This window comes from Arachis hypogaea, chromosome 19, assembly GCF_003086295.3.
Source record: "Arachis hypogaea cultivar Tifrunner chromosome 19, arahy.Tifrunner.gnm2.J5K5, whole genome shotgun sequence".
Taxonomy (NCBI): Eukaryota; Viridiplantae; Streptophyta; class Magnoliopsida; order Fabales; family Fabaceae; genus Arachis; species Arachis hypogaea.
The window spans coordinates 120,658,144-120,665,688 of NC_092054.1; positions in this window are offsets into that span (position 1 = coordinate 120,658,144).

The following is a 7,545-nucleotide window of genomic DNA, read 5'->3' on the forward strand; positions in this document are numbered from 1 at the left end:
AGTGTATACATAGCATAATTCAATAATAATAATAATAATAATAATAATAATAATAATAATAATAATAATAATAATAATAATAATAATAATAATAATAATAATAATAATAATAATAATAATAATAATAATATCACATGCACATGACACATGATAACCTCTTAGTTCTTCCACCATTAACACATTACAAGGTACTCTCACACTTAATTTTTTATACTTTTTATATATTTTTTAAAAAAAATAGAACATATAAACAAATTATAGGTATATCTCATTATAACACTAAATTAGAGAAATGAATGAATGGCCTTCGATGAATTGAAGCAAAGATAAATATATATATTTTTTGAAATATTAAGACTTAGGAGTTAAAACACCACTTTTTATTTTTATATTAGGTTGGCAATACTATTTTTTTGAATTGTAAATTGTTGGAGTGTTATTCTCAAATGTGGGATGGTTTAATTTGTGATACAAAAATATTTAATGCTTCAAATAATTTAAAACTAATTGAGTTGCTATTTACTTATTCATGCATTAATTAATATAGGGTCTCGCTGAAAAAAATAATGTATCACTCATTCTCTCAAATACATGTATAAATTAAACTCTCATCCTACTCATCCTTACAAAATACTTTCCTTAACTTGTCATTCTCCTAGGATTTACCCTAAAAAACCATTTACTATATGCATATATAATTAAGAGGACTTTTAACATGGTTGAAACGTAGCCAAAATAAGGGTGTGGTAAGATTTGAAAAAATTGAACTAAAATAGCCTACTTCTCTACGAAGTTAGTTTATGTGTGCCTATGCCTAAACTTAACCAATCCACAATCACAATTTATCCTATTCTAAACCATATACCTTAACAATTGCCTATTTTTTTTTTGCTATTTATATTTAATATATACACACATGCACTTTTTTTCTTTTATATATATATACAAATATTCCTCCTTCTCCCCCTCTCATTTTGATTATTGCATATCCTTACGTAAGACTCTTAATTTTATGCCTAAACACACATAACATTCTAAGGTTACCTAAAGATATAGGTTCAAGGTAACTTATTAATTTTTTGTCTTAGACTTGTATTGTGCTATATTTCAATGAAAAGGAATAAGAGGCTCAAAGTGGCTAACTAGAGTTGATATAAGGGTAGGCTATATAGTTAGTGGCTCCGAAACAAACAACGCCTCAATTATTTTAAATATATACATGCAATGACAATTAAAATCAAAAGATGAGACAAGGTAGGATTACAAATGTAAGAAGAGACTAAAATCACACAAGAAAAGAATGTTTAAGTGGTATATACATATGTCGCTTCTGGAAATTCACGAGTATAAATTTCATGATCAATCAAAACAAGAACAATACGTAACTCAATATCCAAAATAATTTAATTTTAATGAATAATAACTAAATTTTTTAAATGTATCAATAAAAAATATGAGTCTCAAGTATTGTCAAAATCCACAGTTCCTAATCATGAAAAATGCTAGGTTGAGAGCAATAGAAAAGCATTCTAAGTTAACTATATACTACAAATATATTTACTAAATTACTTAGACTTATGCTATTCTTTTAGAAATCCTATTCCATGTCTAGAACTAATATTTATATGGTCAAATATATTCTAAAAAAATAGAAAAGATTAAACGTATAACACCCTATCACCCTAAATGTGTAATGCATGTCCAAACTAGCTGTGATATCACATTATTGATTTAACTGCCAACCCAACACATTCTCATGGAAATATTGTCTTTTGGTCATGAATATAAATGGAACCCCCAGGGATATAGTGTCCGGCTCATTTACCCAGAGATATAGTGCCCAGATCACTATTGTGACTCGAAAGGATGCGAGTGGGATACTGATAAACCACTATTTTATGGTTTATCTTGTGCTCAATTGAGTGGATTTTATCAACTCTTTACCCACTTATTCATACTATTTGCATGAGTTTACATTCTCCTTCCTGATTTTGTGCTATGATTGAAAACATGTTTCTTTGATCTTAATTTAGCTAATTTTAATCCTCTCTTATTACCATTCAATGCCTTGATATGTGTGTTAAGTGTTTTCAGAGATTACAGGGTAGGAATGGCTTGGAGGATGGAAAGGAAGCATGCAAAAGTGGAAGGAATACAAGAAACTGAAGGAACTGCTAAAGCTGTCCAGCCTGACCTCCTGTCACTCAAACGACCATAACTTGAGCTACAGAGGTACAAATGATGCGGTTTCAATTGCGTTGGAAAGCTAACGTCCGGGGCTTCGATTTAATATATAATTTGCCATAGCTGCCTCGAAGCCAGGCGACGCGAACGCATGGATCACACGGACGCGTGACCTGGCAGAAGTGCAATCCGCGCAAACGCGTGGACAACGCTTCCGCGTCACCTTGCCGCGACCTGAACGTAACAGAATTTTTGACCCAGAAAATACAGATTAGAGGCTATAAAGTGGGGAAATGCATCCATTTATCATACATCATACATTCACACAATTTTTAGGTTTTAGATGTAGTTTTTAGAGAGAGAGGTTCTCTCCTATCTCTTAGGTTTTAGGATTAGGATTCCTCTTAAAGGATTTAGGATTTCAACTCTTCATCAGGTTCAATATTCCTTTTATATTTTTATTCATTCTAATGCTTTTATTCGTATCTGACTTATGTTACCAATTTGGCTTATGAACTCTTTATGTGTGGATTGATTTTCTTTTATTAATGCAATTGAGGTATTTCAGACTTATGATTCTTATTTAGCTTTTCATATTCTTGGCTTTAATTGATTAACTGGAGGCTCTTGAGTTATTAAACTTATCGTGATTGTTGATTAATTCCTTTAATTGACTGGAATTCCACTAACTCTAGCCTTTCCTTAGGAGTTGGCTAGGACTTGGGAATCTAACTAATTAGTCCGCTTGACTTTTCCTTGCTTTTGTAAAGGTTAACTAAGTAGGGTTAAACTCAATTCTCATAAGAGTAACTAGGATAGGACTTCCGAATTTTCATGCCTTGCCAAGAGTTTTATTAGATATTAATTTATTAATTCCTACAACTTGTTTCCCTTGTTCAAACCTCTCAAAACCCAAAACACTATTTTTCATAACTAATAATAAGAACACCTCCCTGCAATTCCTTGAGAAGACGACCCGAGGTTTCAATACTTCGGTTTATAAATTTTATTGGGTTTGCTTAAGTGACAAACAAAACGTTTGTATGAAAGGGCTTTTGTTGGTTTAGAAACTATACTTCCAACGAGGATTTATCTGCGAATTTCTATACCACACAAAAGTTCTCTCATCAGATACTCAACCACAGACCTCACATCTCAACATAAGCGGGATTAACCACCGTCCTTACACTGCCGTCGCGACCTCGACAAAAAGGATTAACCTACCGCCCTTGCCAGGCACATAGCGTCTCAAAAATATCGGTATAAAACAGTGTGTATCAATAATTTTTCTCATTTATCTCCGAGTTCTCGACTCATCATAACCATCATTAGTCCTTGAGTTCACAAGTTTATCATCCACTATCATCAAATCCCAAGTTCTCTAAGTTATCACCAACATAGTACTCCACCAGTTCCTTCACGACTTCAGAAACCTAAGTCTTCATCTTCTAAACTCGTATAGAAATTCACTAAATTAAGTCACTAACCCATGTTTAGTAATACTAAGACCTAATTACTAGATGGTATTCTTAAATGGTACTTAAAGAATGTTTGGGAAGCTAGAGAATCCTTGAAAAGTGAAGAAAATAATTTTTTAGCAAAACAGGAGTCATGTGTACGCATGACCCTGTCCCGTGTACGCATGTATAGAAAATTGGGCATCCGCATACACGTGTGTTCCAATCCGAATGGAGTCCCTGCATCGCGTGTTTAAAACTCGCATACGCATACATCAAAATACATGCTCGCATGCGCATGCTAGTGCCCGCATACACGAGACCCCCGGACAGAGGAGAATGCTTGCGTCGCGTGCACATGTCCACGTACACATTCTATATCAGACTTGAAAAAATTTTATAACTGCAGAATTTAGATTTTTGTACCAAACTTCCGACATTCATAATTTCCTCTACAAAATTTTGTTTTCTCAAACTTTATATCATTTTAAATTTCTTTACATCATCTTCAATTTAAAACAAAATCCAATCAATTTTAAAAACCGAGGCTCAATGGTGCATGAAACTGGCTCCGCAGAATTCGCACAGATAGACCGGCAAGTATACCGTGTCATCCAAGTAATACCTCAGGTGAGTGAGGGTCGATTCCACGGAGATTGTCGGTTTGAGCAAGCAGTGGTTATCTTGCAGATCTTAGTTAGGCGGATAGAAAATATAGTTTGTCACGGAGAACACATAAAATAGAATAAATAAATAAACATTACTAGATAAGTGTGAAATCAATGGTGATAGAACGGTTGAGGCTTCGGAGATGCTTTGTCTTTCTGGATTAACTTTTCTTACTGTCTTCCTCAATAACTTTCTGATTCCTTCAATGGCAGCCATAAGTGATTAACTTATGTCCTCTCATCAAGTTAACCTCCGCTACTGCAGCAATCCACCATGTTGAAGTGACTCATGTCCTCTCATCAAGCCACCTCTTGGCTTCTCACTGTAGCAGAAGATGAAGCTCTAAGCAATCCACTCCTCTTCACGATCCTACTCAAGGTGCCACAGACAAGGCAGATCTTTCAGATCAGAAAGTGCTGCTTCTCTGACTCTATCCTTAATGCCACAGAGACCTCACGCACCCATAGTCAACGGAATTTCATGTCACGTATCCAAAGTTGCTCAGATGCTCTATTAGAATCTGCAGTACAATCTCTAGCTCTAGTTCAATGCTATCTGGGTTAGGACTCGAACGGAACCCAAGTAGAACAAGAGTGATTGTCACGGGTTACCCTCAATTCATAAGATGAAGAATGAGAATGCATAAGAGAATAGAATCAAACATATTGAGATAGAACAGTAATGTTATTGATCCATGAAACTCAGCAGAGCTCCTAACCTTAGCCTTAGGAGGTTAGTGACTCATGCTTACAGAAAAATACAATGAAAGGTTCGAATGAGCCAAAGATCTCTAACAAGGGTGATCTTTGTTCTATATATACTAGTCTAATAACTAAGGATTATAGAAAATAAGATAAACTAGTCTTGTAGTGCAAAAATTCACTTCTAGGACCCACTTGGTGAGTGTTTGGGCTGAGCTTGAGTGTCTCCCACGAGATAGTGCCTCTTAGGGGTGTTGAATGCTGGCTTGGGAACCCCTAAAGGGCATTGGATGCCAGCTACCCCCTTATGGGCATTGGACGCCAGGACTGGGGCTGGTGGTTGGCGTTGAATGCCAGTTTGGTCCTTCATTTCCGAAGCAAAATATGGACTATTATATATTTCTGGAAAGCCCTGGATGTTAGCTTTCCAAAGCCGTTAAAAGCGCACCATTTGGATTTCTGTTGCTCTAGAAAAACTCCTTTGAGTGTACGGAGGTCATATCCTGACAACATCTACAGTGCTTTCTCTGCTTCTAAATCAGACTTCTGCTCAAGCTCCTCAATTTCAGCTAGAAAGTACCTGAAATCACCATAAAACACACAAACTCAAAGTAGAATCCAAAAATATGAATTTTGCACTAAAACCTATGAAAACATAATAAAACTTAAACAAAACATAGTAAAAACTATGAAAATGATGCCAAAAAGCGTATAAAATATCCGCTCATCACTCAAGTTATGATCTGTCAAAATTTAACAAAAGCATATTTTTACTAAAAGTGACAATTCTCTAATTTTTTCAAAATTTCTAAACCAAACCAACTCAAAACATACTTTAACATCATACCAAGCATTTTTCAACTATCCATCATTTATCCACTATCAAAACTATTCAATTTCACAATTTTTCTTAGATTTTCTATCAATATCATCACCATGAAACATCATCACTACTAATCAAATTCATCAAAATCATTATTTTCCAATTCAATCATCATCAAACTCGCCACCACCTCCAATCTTTATCAACATCAACCACACAATCAATACTCATTATCATTATCAATATTCATCATCATAATTCATCAAAGTAATCATTAACATTAATAATCATTATACATCATCAACAATCCAAACCTATCCTATGGTCCACTAGCCTAAGGTTCACGAAACATTATATATTACATAGAGAAAACCAAAACCATACCTTGGTTGATTCCCAATATGCAAAAAAATCACCAATTGATCACAACCAAGCTGAATCAAGCCACCAACTCAACTCCACTTGCTCCAAAAATCACAATTATCAAGCTATACACAATAAATTCATAAAAATCAATACCTATCATTCCTAAATACACAATTTCACAAGGGTTAAGAACAAGCTTACCTTACCCACAGTAAGTTAGGATGAAACCCAACAAATTTCCACTAATAGTTGGCACCGAAATAGCCAAATTACAAAAATATACTCAAAACCAAAACCTAAATTTCAAAATTCATAAGGGCTGAGAATTGGGCAGGAATTTTCGAAAAACTTACCACAATACCTAGTTAAAAATGGCAGGTTCGGCAAGAGCTTCGCGTGGCCGCAAACAGAACCCGAATCGGAGTACCGTAACTCGAGTTATGATCGATTGAAGAGAGGATGAATAGTGTTTCTTCTCCCCCTTCTCTCAACTCATGCAGCTATAATTTTGGTGTGTAAGTGATGAATAAGGCTGAATGAGCTTCATTTTAGGGTATTTATATGTTGGGCTTGGGCCCAATTTGGGCTCGGTCCAACTTGTTAGTATTTTTGGCCTGTTTGTCCCAACTTTGGACCAAACCTTTAGAATTAGTGCCCGATTTTCAACTTTAATTATTTTCCTAAGTTTTTCTACAGTTTTTATTATTCTCATGCAGTATCGGATAGATTTAAGTCGGTACTGCCGGCTAATTTATCGGTATGCATTTTTATGCACTTTTCTGCAAAAAATTATATTTTTTCAACTCGAAAAATTCTACTGAATTCAAATCTCACCTATAAATTTTAAAATTAAGACTTCTAAATTTTGAACCTATTTTGGGCAATTAATTTATTATTTTATTTTATTTTTAAATGTTAATTTGGCTTCCAGTTCTTACAAAACAAGCTCCAACAATAATCTAACTACAACAATCTAACTAACATGAAATAAAACAAGAATAAAAAGAGTTAAGAAATAAGATTACTATGGTAGGTTATCACCCAACAAATATAATCAATTAGAAGAAATCAACATTAGTGTACTTGAACATCTCAACCCTTTGAAAGCAATGTATTCAAAAAATTTGAGAAAGACAAAGGACATTGCATGCCAAGAAAGCAAATAAGGAGCTCTCTAATGAAATGAAAACTCAAAGGTATGAAAATTATTCATCATATTCTTTACTTGATAAGACCATTGATTTCTTATATCCTTATAATATAATATTCTATTCGGTGAAATATATAAAAGTATCGCATAATATTCTAAGTTTATAACATTGAGAGAATATAAATATTGAACACT